This window comes from Lepisma saccharinum, chromosome 30 (assembly GCF_977018435.1).
Source record: "Lepisma saccharinum chromosome 30, izLepSacc3.1, whole genome shotgun sequence".
NCBI classification, from domain to species: Eukaryota; Metazoa; Arthropoda; class Insecta; order Zygentoma; family Lepismatidae; genus Lepisma; species Lepisma saccharinum.
In genome coordinates this window covers 28,732,818-28,749,520 of record NC_139258.1, presented here as the reverse complement: position 1 = coordinate 28,749,520, position 16,703 = coordinate 28,732,818, and positions in this window count along the sequence as shown.

The window sequence follows — 16,703 nt, the reverse complement described above, 5'->3', positions numbered from 1 at the left end:
CACTAAAATGCAGCATGAAAGGCATGGCATTGCATGCCTAGGTGCTGAAAATGGAGAAGAAAACAAAAACACTACAGTGGAACCTCGATTTTACGTTTTTCAGGGGACCAAGCTAAACAAACTTAAAATGAGGGAAAATGTAAAATTGAGGAAAATTTTACATTATTTTGCTATGTTGGGACCACCAAAGATTGAATGTATAATGTGGGAAAATTTAAAATCCTGAACGTAAAATCGGGGTTCTACTGTATATGCCATCAGGAGCAAAAACCATTATAAACAGGAATAGTATCAATTTGGTTGGTCGAGTGCATTGCCATAGCTTGTAGATGCCGGTGCATTTTTTGGCTTTCTATATAAATACGTGTGTGTGTGGTAAAATTCGCAAAAAGGACAATTTTCTCAACTTGATGAATTCTTAAGTTGTGCAAATAACTGTTTGCCATTTAGTCAACTTGAATTATGATTCTCTTATACGAGAGGCATATCATAATCTTTTACAATTTTCATTGCCCTGCTTCCATGATCGACCATTGGGCTTGCCTAGGGTTATCAGATCGCTATAAGGGAAATGTAGGACACAAAACATTCACAATAAATAATACATATTTCTATAAAACACGTTAGAGAGTAATTTAAAATAGACACTTTTTAGTTAAAGAAAAGATTTCTTAATAGTTAAAGAAAAGATTTCTTAACTAATTCTTTAATGCAAAACTTCCAAACTTGTAATCATACTAAACAATGCACTCTTACTACACGTTTTAACTGGTAAGATGAGCCAATTTTTCTCAAAATTTCAGGTCAGTCAAACTATATATATTTATGAGATTGGTAGGGGCATGCATATTTCGTTTTTGATGAAAAAACGAAATGTGAAAAAACACATTGTAGTGTTAATTTTTCATGTTTTTGAAAGGTGTGAGATGCATTTTGTGACCATGTTTTGTCACGAAATAATGCGAAATGAACTCTTAAACACAAAATTTACCGTTTATATACCGACACGACACTTTCTGAAGTCTGAAGTATCCTGCAAGTTATGCAATTCACAGAAAAGTGATTAATTCTGCTGTAAATATTTGAGAAGCAAAAATAAACGCCTTTACACAGGAATAAACTTAATACTCTGGTAACTACATAAATGTGCTATTAGAAGGGATAAGTTTATTTTGTGTAATAAGTGCAGTTTTTAAATCAAACTTAGGATTATATTCACAATTTTAAAACCAAAATGTCATTTTATATAGCACTTTTCATGTGATTATTCACCGCTATAACACCGAAATTTCATTTTATTTACCGCTTTTGAACCCGAAATTGACTCAGTTTTTGTACCGAAATTTTGCTTTTTTAATTACCAAAAATATGTGCCTCTAGAGATTGGACAGTCAAACTCTTTGAAATTATGTGGACCAGTACCAAACTTTTTACAGACTTTATGAAAAGAAATATTTCTCTTGTGAGTACGTTGTGCTGATGGTAATGAAAGTATAATGTCTGAACATTTACGTTATGTCCTGTGATGGCTAACAAATATTCAGCAATTACCGTATTTGAAATGGTTCCCGAAGTTTCATCTTGCGTAGCTTTTAGTTGAATAACAAAAATTCTTGAGTTTTTCAGGCATTTTTCTTAACCTTTATTTATTCAATCCCTACTTAGGTAAAGTTGGAAATTATCAATTAAGAAAATAAATATTTATTTAATGAAAAAAACACAAAGCCCAGTTGAAATGAAACTGAAGCTGTATAAGAGATTTAGACCTATTTTATATATTAATAAATACTAGAATGCATTTGGCAGACTAGCGATGCTCTGGTGTTTGTACATACTCACAGAAAGTATAATCTTATGTGGGGCTGTTGTTGTCCCTATGTGTTTGTGATTGTCCCTACATCCATCTTATCGCACCACCATCCACCCCCATCTTCGCGATTAGCCAAAGCTGCAGAAAAGTAAAGTAAAGTAAAATAAACTAAATCGACTAATCAGTCATTGTGATAGCAAAATTGTTGACAAGTAAAATTTCTTGACTATTTATTTACTTCTGGACCTACTTGTTGACTTTCATGACTGGTAGACACCCTAAATAACTTTGTTCTCTATACCCCTGCTTTACAATCCAAATATTGAATAAGAATGGGAAACATCTGGTTCGATCACTATCAACCCCAAAGCAAGAAATTACCCTCATGCATTGAACAGTTACATCATCAATATGAGGACTCAAAACTTTGTTCATAATTGTTTACATTGCTCTTCTAGCATAAACTTTTATTCTCTTTTTGGGCAATGATTGAATCAAAATAACTTCCACTATAGAGTTTGGGAGTGCAGTCCATGGACTTGTAACTTGCATCATTTCTTTTTTTTCAACTGAAACACATCCTAATTAATATTATGTGATGCTCAAAATGTAGGACAATAATGATATTTTTCAAATGCCTCCCGGATGCCAGACATAAGGCTAAAATGTAGGACATGTCCGGGAAAAAGCAGACGTCTGGTAACCCTAGTCTTGCCATGGCAGTCACTAGTATCTTGGTCTATCACCTGATATCAGCACAACAGAAGCGGGCCAAACCACATGAGCACAGTGCATTTCCTTTGTGTGCGCTGACAACAGGGAAGGTGGTCAGCAAGGACAACACTGGATGACATGGTTCTCTTAGGAGGGTGCAAGTACCACAGAGATCCACAGGCAATAGTCTGGGAAGTATGGTGGGTGTTGCAGTACCAGGAACCTCCTTGTTAATGGCTCCAATACCATAAGCCAGAGACAAAAGTTGTGCAATGGAAACACCAGAAATTCCGGACAGCATCCTCAGCTTGCAAGCAAATGGGCTCTTGGAACACTGAGGGCATCATCCTCATCGACTGGCTCGAACCAGGGACCTCCACAGCATATGTGGCCCCTGCTCACACCATGGTCGTGCGGTCTAAAGCATCATGCTCTGGGCTCTGGCTTCAAGACGAGTGCAGGTTCCATCCTCCTGGGGGAAGCGTAACAACTTTTCTCCCGAGATTTTGGCCTATGAATGGGTCTGGTGGCCATACACCATCGTGAGGAAATTGGGGAGCTACGAATGAGTAGTGTAACCTGGTCATGGAAACCTACAATAATGACTGGGGGTTCATCTTGCTGACCACACATCACTCTGTAACTGGTCGGATGATCTCCCACCTCTGGTGTGTGAGTGAGGCTGGCAGTTGGTAGGAAGGCCCTGGCCCTCAATGGGCGGTTGACCCACAGGTTATTTATTTTATGTGGCCACACACTGCAGATTTTGAGTAGAGCCATTCAACAGATGTGGACGAAAGGTGTGCTTTTGCAACATAACATATGCCTGGATAGTGGATAGCAATCTGGAAACAACCACCGCCATTGCAAAGATGGGGTTCCAAGTGCTGCCACACACACACACACCCACCCTACTCTATCGCCTGTGATTTTCTACTGTACTCACATCCTCCAAAAGAATCATGTTGTCAAGTGCTGTCCTTTCATGATGCCCATGCACACCCAGACATCGGCAGGGTTGGCATTTTATCTTTTATTCATGAATACAGTTCTGTTGGAAGAACAAGAAGAGCAACTCTGTGATCTACAGTTTAACCCAGTAATGCCATACGTTGCATATATGCAACGTCATCTCATATTCCGATTTTAAAGTTTTGTATAGAGTTCTCTAGTAATATGAAATGTCTATGGCTAAGTTTGACTTTTGTGCTGTACAAAAAACATATTTTGTTGACATATAACCTTTACCGTCATCGAAAACTGTTAGTCAATTGTCACTGTGTGTTGTTTCAATATGGATGCAGTACCAGGCACGTCTGGGTCATCTTTGAATGGACAAACCAAACGCATCACGGTGAGTTTTCTTTGGGAGATAATTAATTTTCTGTTAATTTAGTATTTTGTTTTCACATTTCTTTTATACAGGGTGTCATTTTAATGGCGCCCACGGACCACGGAAACTTATAGAGGATATCAAAACAAAACTTTTTTCAGTAACATTTTTCTCGTTGGAGCGTCGTTTCGGCGCTACAGTCGTTCAAAAAAGCCCGTTTTGCCGCCTGAATGCTGGCAACCCAACACAACATTTGATAGCATTTGTGACGTCATATCCCGTCGTGAAGCGATGCGTTCCAGGGTTGCCAGGAACACACATACTCTGTGAAAAATGACATAGCTACAATCAGCCACATTATGTACCGTAACACAAAACGAGAAAAAACGTTCTGTAACCTAACAGGAAGTAAACAAACGATACGAAAAATGGTAGACAGAAAATAGAATTCAAGTGAAAGTGGTCATATCGAATTTATTATCAGCTTGCATGTCAAATATTTGCAAATCTAGTTACCAAGTTGGCATCTACAATTTAGTCTATCCACTTCGTCCTTCTGATACTAGTTGTCTGTGACAGACAGAACAGATGACAAAATAGAAATGAAAGAACTCAATATCACAAAGGTAAGCAACACATAATATAATGTATATTCAGGGCATTATGAGGCAATTGACAAAAATGGTTGAAAATACAGGGATATAAATAGTAGTAAAAGAAACTCTCCGACGACTGTGTTTATCTACGCACCGGATACACATGTAATAGTTTGCAACTGTGAACAGTGCAGTATATTCGCTACTGATTCATCATTAGAATGTTACTGTGGTTGTACGTGTTTTAGCCGTAATGTAACAACGTGAACCTCAGATACTTCCGTTATCAGCACAAAGTACCACAAGGCATCTGGACACAAACCTGTAGATATCAACCTTGCAACGAGATTTGCAAATATAATTGACATGTAGCTGGGCGTAAACAGCCACATGTAAGTTGTAAGTACAGTGGGATCCATGAGTAGTACCGTGCAAATTGTCCATCACCATGTTCGTGCACTTTATTTGACCCAATAAGAGCTTCAAGAATTAAAAGAAAACTCAAAACAAGCTGTTGACAACTTCTGCACCAGCATACATAAAAATCCATCGCTTAAAACACACAGGATGGAAGAGAAAAATTAATGAAAATAGTCATGGACAATTTGCACTGTAATACTCATGGATCCCACTGTACAATAAAGTTATTGTTGTTGATATTTGACATGTAGGCTGAGACAAAATCCGATATTGACTCTTCAGTTTGAATACGTTTTTACCATTTCTCATATCGTTGGTTCACTTCCCCCTTCCTCTGATAGATGACTGCTAATCTTCTGGCTGGTAGGCTATGATGTTCGGTGTACTGGACGCGTTTCTCGCTTCGTTTTACAGCTAATAATGTGGTTGGTAGTTTGTCATTTTTCACAAAATTTGTGTGTTCCTTGCAACCCTACCATGCGCTGTTTCGCCGCAGGAAATGACGTCACAGATACGATCAAATGTTGTGTTGGGTTGCCAGCATCCAGGCGGCAAAACGGTCTTTTTTGAACGGCTGTAGCGTCGAATTGACGCACCAACGTGAAAAATGTCACTGAGAAAAGTTGTTTGTTTTCATGTCCTCTACACGAATCTGTGGTCCGTTTGTGCCATTAAAATGACACCCTGTATATTAGTGATTTTAGTGTACATTCTTTGAGAAAATATAGTTATAAAAAATGTTGCACAAATGCAACATTGGGAATTCCATTTAGAATTGCACCATATGTTCCCAGAGTTGCATATCTGCAACTATGTTTTCAGTGTTGCATATCTGCAACTAATGTACATTATTTGGAATAGTTATGTTTTATTCTAATTCTAAATTTTTATCTTTGCATGTGTTATTGCTTTAGAACTATTTCAAGAAGAAATCTAGTATTATAACTGGGGTATTAAGCAGAAAGTGATAATAATAAACAGACTGTCCTTCATCTAGAAAATTGATATCAATTGATTATAATGACATTTTATAACTAAACAGATATGTCAATGAAGCTAAACTCTTGGTACAATTTGAAAGTAGAGAAGTTATGATATACATGTTATTTCGCATTAATTTCATATCTGATATGTTGAATAAATTATGTAAATCTTGGTTGTTGTTGTAATGTTATGTCACATACATACACAATGCATTGTATAATGTATCATTAACTGTAGTGACAAAAAAATATAAAGCAGCAACTAAACTGACTTTTGTTTGTATATTTTACAGTACCGAGGTCATTTCACTGATGCCAGAGACATTCTTAGTGCCCTTGATGATGTCCAAAGTGATTTTGAGTTCAGTGATGATGATGATGAAGAAGAAGCTGAAGTCCATAAAAACAAAACCCAGTCTCTATCAAATTCAGAAGATGAAACTGACTACAGATTCTGAATCAGATCCATGCAACAGTGTCGACAGCAGGTCAAATAATAATTCTAGTAAGAGACAAGATTCTGAATCAGATCCATGCAACAGTGTCGACAGCAGGTCAAATAATAATTCTAGTAAGAGACAAAGTTCCTACAAATGGAGGAAGGTACCTTTGAATAAACCATACCCTGAATTTAAAGGTAATGTTGAATGTCATTCTTCTGATGAGTGGACACCATACATGTACAGTGGGATCCATGAGTATTACCTTGCAAATTGTCCATCACCATGTTCGTGCACTTTATTTGACCCAATAACAGCTTCAAGAATTAAAAGAAAACTCAAAACAAGCTGTTGACAACTTCTTCACCAGCATACATAAAAATCCGACGCTTAAAAACACATAGGTTTTTAAAAAAATAATAATGAAAATAGTCATGGACAATTTGCACGGTAATACTCATGGATCCCACTGTACTTCAAAGAGTTTATCACTAGTGAAATGATTGAAGAAATAGCCAAAGAAACTAGTATATATTATTTGCAAGAAACTGGTTCTGTGTATGTTGTAAATTCCAAACTCGTTGAACAGTTTATTGGTTTGTATTTTAGAATGGGTCTTGCTCAGATGCCTAACATTCGATCTTACTGGGAGAGAGAGTGTAGGTATCACCTTGTTGCAGATGTAATGTCTCGGAATGAGTTTGAAAAGTTGTGTAGGTACATTCATTTTACAAATAATGCAGAGGTGTCAGATGATCAGAAAAAGGATAAAGTGTGGAAACTTCGTCCATTCATTTCCCAATTACAAAATAATTTTGCAAAAATTAGTCAAGAACAACATCAAAGTGTTGATGAAATCATTGTGCCATTCACAGGCACAAGAAGTCCAGGGTTAAGACAATATATAAAGGGTAAACCCCATCCATGGGGATTCAAATTGTGGGGAAGAGCAAGTAGCTCAGGATTTCTTCACCAATTTGAAGTTTATGAAGGCAAGTCAGCCAATCCATATTTGTACGGACTGGGTGGAGACAGTGTTTTCAAAATGACTTCGCAAGTACCAAGAAACGAAGGCTACATTGTTTGTGCTGACAATTTTTTTTCTTCTGTGCCATTGGCCGATAAACTATTGGAAGAAGGGCTGCATTATTTGGGCACCATACGTGTCAACAGGTTACATGGATGTCCTCTACTATGTGACAAAGATTTGAAGAAAAATGGCAGAGGAGCTTTTGATTATAGAAGAGACACAGATGACAGAATATTGATAGTGAAATGGTATGACAATCGTAGTGTGATACTCATATCTACCTATGCTAGTTTGGAACCAGTAATAGAAGTTAGAAGATGGGAAAAGAAAATGAAGCAATTTCTAAATGTACCATGCCCAAACATCATACAAGAGTACAATTCAATAATGGGTGGTGTCGTATGCTGATTGAACTCGAACGCCAGACCTGATTATTAAATGTTGTTGGTGTTTAGTCTGTGCGTTCTTCCTGTCAAACATGTCCAATATGATATAGCCGTCCTGTGCGACGCAACTTTGTATCTTCATATCACAATGTAAGTTATTGTGCTGATTATGTTACTGTGTTCCTAAATTATACATTTACGTTCATGTTGCTAATACTGTTTTATTCCTGACTCCATTTCTTGTGTAATTGAAGAACTGAAAGAACCCGAAACTCAACAATGGCGACGAGGATCTTGGAACATACTTACTTCTCGTAATTCTACACATTTCTCGTTATTGTTCTTCAAGTTGTCTGTTGGAGGTAAAAATCTCTATATACAATGCAGAGGTTGTCTCAATTTTCCGAATTCTGCAGGGAGCAGGAAAGTATTAAGCAATATTGTGATAGATTCGAGCATTTCTGCAAAGGTTCAGACATTCCAGATGAAAAGGCTAAGCATATTCTATTAGCAGCAATAGGGCACAGAACGTATGCTGATTTATATAATCTCATACAACCATAATCTATATCAGAACTCAGTCTTGCCCAAATTCAACAAATGTTGATCTGCCATTATGAGCCCAAGAAAAATCTCGTGCTTGAAAGGCATAAGTTCTTTCTTATTAAACAGAAAGAAAATCAGAACATTCCGGATTTCATTGTGCAAATCAAAGAACAAGCTTCAAAATGTGATTTTGGTGATCTCATCGACTCAATGTGTCGCGACGTATTTATTCTTGGTATGAGAAGTGTGCGCGTTAGAAACAGACTGTTATCAGATCCTGATTTGACCTTAAAAAAAGCAATAGATACGGCCATGTATCTCGATGAACTAGAATTAAATGAGGGAATTATTAATCAAAGTCGCTCAAAGAATGCTGTGGAATATTCTGAAACTCCAACTGAAGTCACTTCGCAAATACAAAACAGGTACAAGGACAAATTCCGAATGAACATCAGACAAAATAGAACTGATTCAAGGTATATTGGTAACAAATCAAACAATGATTCTGGTAAACCGTGTGGTAATTGTAATTCTTTTCATCCTAACGGGAAATGCCCAGCTTTTGGGGCTACTTGCAGATATTGTAAAAAGAAAAATCATTTCTTGACTGCCTGCAAGAAGAGAGAATTTAACAATTCTAGTAAAAGCAAATTGGTTTCTGGCACTAACATTGTGCTTAACACAGGTATCAATGAAAGATCTATTGATATGCAAGATAATTCAAAACCTTCCATTGTACCTAACAATCACAGCAATTTCAAACATATGGTCCGAGAATCATCCATTGATTTTTCAGATTTTAATGTGCCGTGCATTCCCATAGATCACAAATTTGCAGATGATCAAGAAGAAAAATCTAAGAGCGAATTTGTTGATTACAGCGCCGCTAGTGTCCAATGTAATGCTCTGTGTCCAAAAATTTTCACTACCTTCATCACTAAAGAGAGTGAATCTGTTTGGCAAACACAGGGATCGTTGTTGGTCGACTTACAAGTTAACAATTCTAAGATTCCATTCCTAGTGGATACAGGTTCTGTTTATACTTTAATTGATAGCAGACAATTTGAGTCTTCATTGCGAGGTTGCACTATATGCAATTTTCCTATCGTCTTGAAAGCAGCAAATGGCAACCATCTTGGTGTATTAGGAAAAGTTAATGTTGAAGTTATATTTCGAGGAATGAAACATAACTTAGATATGATTGTTGTTAAGACAAAATTGAATCGTTCGATTATGGGTTTGTCTTGGATTGATGTTTTCATGCCTGAATGGCGAAACATCTTTGTTTCACATACTCTTCAGACGGTTTCAAATACTCTTGAATCGTCATCAATAAAGGAACTGGTTGCGAATCTAAAGAAAGATTTCCCTATACCTTTTGATGGTGACATGTCCAAGTCGATCAAGCGTTTTGAGATAGATTTGCCATTAAAGGACGATGCTACACCAGTATTCAAGAGATATTATGACGTCCCGTACTCGCTAAAGGACCCAGTCAAAGATGAATTACAGAAGTTGGTTAGCGATGGAGTCATTGAATCGATCAAATCATCATCGTGGGCTTCTCCTCTTGTTGTTGTTCGTAAGAAAAACGGTGAATTAAGATTATGTGTATCCTACAAGAACACTGTTAATCCGCAACTCAGGAAGATGGGACATCCGTTACCTAGAATAGAGGATCTTTTCAACAAGATGGTTGGTTGCTGTTGGTTCGTTTCATTTGACCTTCGAAGGGCTTACCTTCAGTTACGCCTATCTCTTCAGGCTCAGAAGGTTCTTGTCTTCAACATGGAATTCGGGTTATTCAGACAGTTGAAGCTTCCCTTCGGAGTAAACTCTGCCAGTGCAATTTTTCAAGCCACGATGGAGCAGATATTGATGGGTGTAGACAAGGTTTCCATTTTCCAAGATGACATTTTAGTGGGAGGAGTTACTCTTGAGGAGTGCTATGATAACGCACGAAAGGTGCTAAATCTTTTCTCCGATTATGGCGTCCGCATAAATGAACAAAAGTCTGTGTTCTTTGTACAAAATGTGAAGTATCTGGGACATTCTCTTTCACAGGAGGGAATTCGTCCTCTGAAAGAAAACATTGATAAAATAATTCAATGTAAGCCACCCACTAATGTCGGCGAATTGAAGTCATTTCTCGGTATGGTCACGTATTACGCTTCGTACCTGCCAAACCTAGCTGACTGTGTTGCCAGTTTATATGATTTGTTGAAGAATGGGGTGCGCTGGTCATGGACAGATGTTCATCAGAAGGAATTCCAGGATGTCAAGGATCTGCTATCTAAGGACTTAGTACGCACAGTATATGATCCTGATAAAGACTTATACCTCATGTCGGATGCATCTCCTACCGCTACGGGAGCAGCCATAATGCACAAGATAAACGGAGTCCTAAAGCCTATCATGTGTATGGCCGGTACTTTATCCGCTGCGGAAAGGAACTACACTCAATTAGAAAGGGAATCACTTGCATTAGTCCATGGAGTCAAATACTTTCACAAGTATCTCATTGGACGACATTTTGTTGCGTTCACCGACTCGAAACCTTTATCTCACCTGCTGGATCCTAGAAGTAACCTGCCTGCTTTAGCCATCAGCAGAATCAACAGATGGAAGTTAGTATTGGAAGAATATGACTTCAGAACTGTTTACACGCCGCATGTTGAGTTGGCTGATGCTCTATCTAGAATTTGTGTTGCAGATGATCCAGTTCATGATTATCATGATGATTTCGCATGTCAGTTGACAGCTGAGCCAGTTGTCCTTAATCTTATTGAATCTTCGGTGTTGACGCGCATTTCGCTGGAATCACAACGTGATCCTGAGCTTTCTAAAGTCTTCGAATATGTTCAAAGGAGATGGCCACAATCCATAGGGAGAACAAAAAGTCATCCTATCAGGAAAATATTCGACAGGCGATATGATGTCCACATACAGAAGGGATGTATTTTCGTGGGCGAAAGACTAGTTGTACCTGAATCTTGTATACAAAGTGTCCAGTCTCTGTTACACAAATTCCACCAGGGAACATGCAAAATGAAGGAAATAGCTCGTTCATCGTTCTTCTGGAACACGATGAATGAAGATATTGAAAGGGTTACATCTTCGTGTGACACATGTTTGCGATACAATAACAGGCCCAATGTACCAGGTACCGCATTCGAAACATGGCCTATTGCATCGCAGCCTTTTGAGCGTGTTCATCTTGATTTCTTCCATTTCTCAGACATGGATTTCTTGTTGCTAGTTGACGCTTACTCTCATTGGATATCTGTGTGGAGAGTGAAGAATATGCGATTTGACACCATGATTGGTTACTTAGAGGAATTTTCCTCATGCTTTGGATATCCGAAAACATATGTTACAGACAATGGCCAACCATTTGCATCTTCAGACTTTAATTCTTATTGCTCAAAGAAGAACATCAAGCTTCTTCACTCAGCTCCGTACACCCCTCAATCAAATGGTCTAGCTGAAAGGAATGTCGGGGTGGTGAAGAATTTACTACAAAAGAACTTTTCGAATCGTTCATACATCACGTTGAGAGAGATGGACAAGTTCGTTCTTGAGCTTTTAGGCAGATTAAGGAATACTCCAGTGCACGGATGTAGTCCAGCAGAACGTTTGCTCAAGTTTCGGCCAAGAATGGACATTTCCGCTTTTGACGCACCAAATGGTTTCGACAATCAGCCTGTTAGTCCCGTTCCGTTTATGCCGGGGGAAAAGGTGCTTGTTGAACAATGCAAGAAACAATTCAGCCATGGATCCAAATACAAAATCGCAGAAATTGTTAAATTGATGGGCCGGAAGATGGCGAAGGTGATTGTGGACAATGACACGATTGTTGTTCATCTCTCGAAGATCAAGAAGTATCCCGACAAGGTCGGAAAAGACATCCTTGTCCGAAAAAACCCAGTGCTTGTTGGAGAGGAAGATTATCTCCCAGTGCCTGCTTATCAGGATCCAGTGGTACCTCCGAATGCGGCCTGCGACAATCAACCGGTTAGGAGATCACAAAGACCAAGACGACCGCCTGACCAATATGGGCAAACTACATGAAACGGGAGTCTCTTCAACCTAAGGGGGGGGGGGGGAGAGTGTCGTATGCTGATTGAACTCGAATGCCAGACCTGATTATTAAATGTTGTTGGTGTTTAGTCTGTGCGTTCTTCCTGTCAAACATGTCCAATATGATATAGCCGTCCTGTGCGACGCAACTTTGTATCTTCATATCACAATGTAAGTTATTGTGCTGATTATGTTACTGTGTTCCTAAATTATACATTTACGTTCGTGTTGCTAATACTGTTTTATTCCTGACTCCATTTCTTGTGTAATTGAAGAACTGAAAGAACCCGAAACTCAACAGGTGGCATTGATCTTCATAATTGTTTAGTAAGCTTGTACAAATATTCTATAAAGAGTCGAAGGTGGTATATGTACTTGTGGTATCATCTTCTAACTAGTGCTCTTGTGAATGCATGGCTTCTATACTGCAGAGACAGCAAATTCCGTAGTATACCACATAAGGACAAATTACCCTTACGAAAATTTCAAGCCCTTCTGGCAGAATCTCTTGTAAGCTTCAAGGCACGAAAAGGTAGACTTTCTCAAAGTCCACCTGAAGTGAAAAAGAGGAAGGCAGTATCGCATCGTCCAATGAAAGAGATACGGAGAGACGCAGTAAATCATTTTCCTCAATGGGAAAATAATCGACAACGATGTAAATTTTGTCCTCAGGGTTACACATATGTATCTTGTATTAAATGTAAAGTAAATCTATGCCTCAACAAAGACAGAAATTGTTTTTACAACTATCATGTGTAACAGAAGTCATGTGAGCATTTACCTTATTGTATTGTAACTGCTCACGTGTGGGCATCGAACAGGATTCTTTTGTAAATGTAATAATAATAAATGCCCAGTGTATCATGAATGCAACAAAATTGTTATTTCTTTAGAAAATTAAAAAAAATTAAAAAATCGAATATATTTGTTATATGTTGTCCAAAAGGGTCCAAAAAATAGAAAATGTAATTATGGAACTTAACAAGTTAGTACCTTGGGCATTACAGGGTTAAAGTGAGATCTGAACCACTCTGTGTGCAGAATGCATTTAGGTGCATTACACAATATAGACTTCTTAAGGTCTGAAAATGGAGAAGAAAACATAAATACTACAGTGGCACCTCAATTTTACGTTTTTCAGGGGACCAAGCTAAACAAACTTAAAATGAGGTTTTTTCAGATAAAACCTGATTAAACCCAGGCAAAACTGTGTGTTATTGGGTTTTTCATGTTGTTTATAAATACAGGGTGATTCTAAAGGTATAGTACAAACGAAAACCACAGATACCTTAGTATGCGACGAAAGTTCCCCTTCCACTTTGCCGAGAGATGCCTCCGTGAGGAGCTAGACAACGCCGAAAACGTGTGAAAATGAACTTCACACCTCTGTACAGCCAGTACCAGTGAAGATAGAAAGGCGGAACAAACGAAGTCAAAAGGAACACCAAAGTCGCCCATCCGAAAAACACTAGGCGGCAGCTGCGCAACGCATGCGCATGGGGTTCCACAAAGGAAATAGGAGTGTCCCGCAAGACAAGTGAAGGGAAAGGGTAGCGATCGACAACGGTAGGGAGAAAAGAAGCTATGAAGCATGAAGTAACAATTGCACAGCGGGAAACAAACATATGCAGTGCGTGGGGAGTCCCCAAACACAGTGGGGAGACACCGCAGCAAGAACAAAGCACGGTTCAACAAAAGAGAAAGAGGACCGGACGGGGAATGGTACCTGTCAAGGAGACAACAAATGCAGGACGAGGGATTCCCCATAGCAGCACCGAGGGGATGTCACACAGAGGTCGTCCGCCAGCAGGACAAACACAGCAACTACGGGCACAGGAGGTTTATTGCCACGCAAAGGTGCACTTACAAATAGGAATAGTACGTAGTACGTAGTCGTACCTCGGTCTGACGTTGTTACAAAAGTTGCTCAAATTGACGACCACCACATTCAATGCAGGCATTGCAGCATCGCAGGAAATTCTGGTGAACCCTATCAAAAATCCCTGGCATGGTACACACCTCGGCCGATGCTGCATGTATCCGCGCTACCAATGTTTCCTTGTCAGGCACCGGGGTCTCGTAGATGAGTGTTTTCACATGGCCCCACAAGAAGAAATCCATTGGTGTGAGGTCAGGCGAACGGGCGGGCTAGGGGACGGGGCACGTTTGAAAACAACCTGCTGTCGGGTTGTCGCCTCTCCGGATACCGTCCGCGATAAAGGCATGCAGCTGCTCGGCCATTGCCATCTGCAAGGCCGTAGACAAAATGCATGTCCCTCAGTTCTACAAATGTGTAGCGTTCCATGGTACGGTGAGGATAGTGCCAATTATGGAATACTGTACTGCAGTGCACAGGTGACACACACACACACTGGTCACAACGGCTTCGAAACAATGTACTCAATTGTTGTACGTCAAGCACACCACCACCGCACCGGCTCTTTCACTGACACGCTCCCTGACGCTGCACTTCCAATCAGTCCGCACGGCGCTGTGGTACAATCAGCTGACGTTCCTGAGCCACCCGTGCCTGTGCTCTTCACTACCTGACCACTGCCGTCAGGTGGGGCCTTGTCATCGTGGAACATATGTAGCGTCCTTCATTCTTGCCCCCATTCACCCACAACACGTACTTCGTCCGTCTTGCTCAAGCCGACGGGGAGCACTAAGTACGATCGTGTGGTGTTTGTGTACACCAATGTGGGGTAACCCAGCAGTTGAACAGACGTGCATACCCCCACGTAGCTTCATTACACGATTCTCCCACGCAGTTTATCTGTCCAGCCTTGCTCGGCCTGGTCTCACACCCACGTGGCAGTGTGCGGCTGCGGTGGTGTGAGGCAACGCTTGGTTTCGGAGGGGAAGGCTGCGGCCGAGGAGGGACTCGAGTTGTTCGGCTGGGGTTGCGCTCGGAAGCAAGCAGCCGCGTCAGGTCTGGGAACGGTGGACCTGGTGATCGGGTTGGAAACATTCCGACCTCGTCCATTAGTGTCGTCCACCGTACGGAGTGGTGGGGTCCGTACGACACTCCAGCAGCCTTTCGCCCGCTCCCACCCAGCGATGTGCCTCCGGCTTCATTTCTAAGAGGCTGATTGGGCCCCATCACGACGTTTGTTACAACGTCAGTACGGGGTACGTGGTCCTATCTGCACGTGCACCTTTCATTAGCAATAACTTCCTGTGCCCGTAGTTGCTGTTTGTCTTGCTGGCGCACGACCTCTGTGTGACATCCCCTCGGTGCTGCTACGGGGAATCCCTTGTCCCGCATTTGTTGTCTCCTTGGCAGGTACCATTCCCCGTCCGGTCCTCTTTCTCTTTTGTTGCACCGTGCTTTGTTCTTGCTGCGGTGTCTCCCCACTGTGTTTTGGGGACTCCCCTTGCGCTGCACTGCCAGCGCTACCATTTCTGCCCCGAACCATGTACGCGTCTGTTGCCTGTCGAGTGTCACGGACCACTTTGCTTGCATTCTCGGTGTGTTTTTACATCCTACGTCGTCCTCCCGTGGATCTGCAACCCCGCACTACTTTTCTCGACTGCACTGCTTCAGTCATGGTGTTTGTTTCCCGCTGTGCAATTGTTACTTCATGCTTCATAGCTTCTTTTCTCCCTACCGTTGTTGATCGCTACCCTTTCCTTTCACTTGACTTGCGGGACACTCCTATTTCCTTTGTGGAACCCCATGCGCATGCGTTGCGCAGCTGCCGCCTAGTGTTTTTCGGATGGGCGACTTTGGTGTTCCTTTTGACTTCGTTTGTTCCGCCTTTCTATCTTCACTGGTACTGGCTGTGAAGTTCATTTTCACACGTTTTCGGCGTTGTCTAGCTCCTCACGGAGGCATCTCTCGGCAAAGTGGAAGGGGAACTTTCGTCTCTATTTCATGGGAGGTATCTGTAGTTTTCGTTTGTACTATACCTTTAGAATCACCCTGTATATATATTTTAAAAATGAAATACATTTTTCCCTGATAGTAATATATTGGAACATTCAATTTGTATTGTTTTAGTTCACTGAATGAAAAACTATTTACTATTTTCTGTTAACATAGTTAAGAATTGACAATCAAAGTCTTCTCACACCTTGAAATGATTAAACTAAAAACATACATAACACGTGCCGCATGATCCTACTCAGAGGTGGGAGATCATACAACCAATTACGGGGTGACGTGTGGTCAGCACGACAAACCCCCAGTCGTCGTCGTAGGTTTTCATGACCGAGTTACACTACTCATTCTTAGCTCCCCAATTTAAACATGATGGTGAGTGTTCACCAGCCTCATACACAGGCCGAAATCTCAGAAGAATAGCTGTTACGTTTCCCCAAGGAGACTCAATCCTGCACGCATCCCATAGCCGGAGCGGAGCC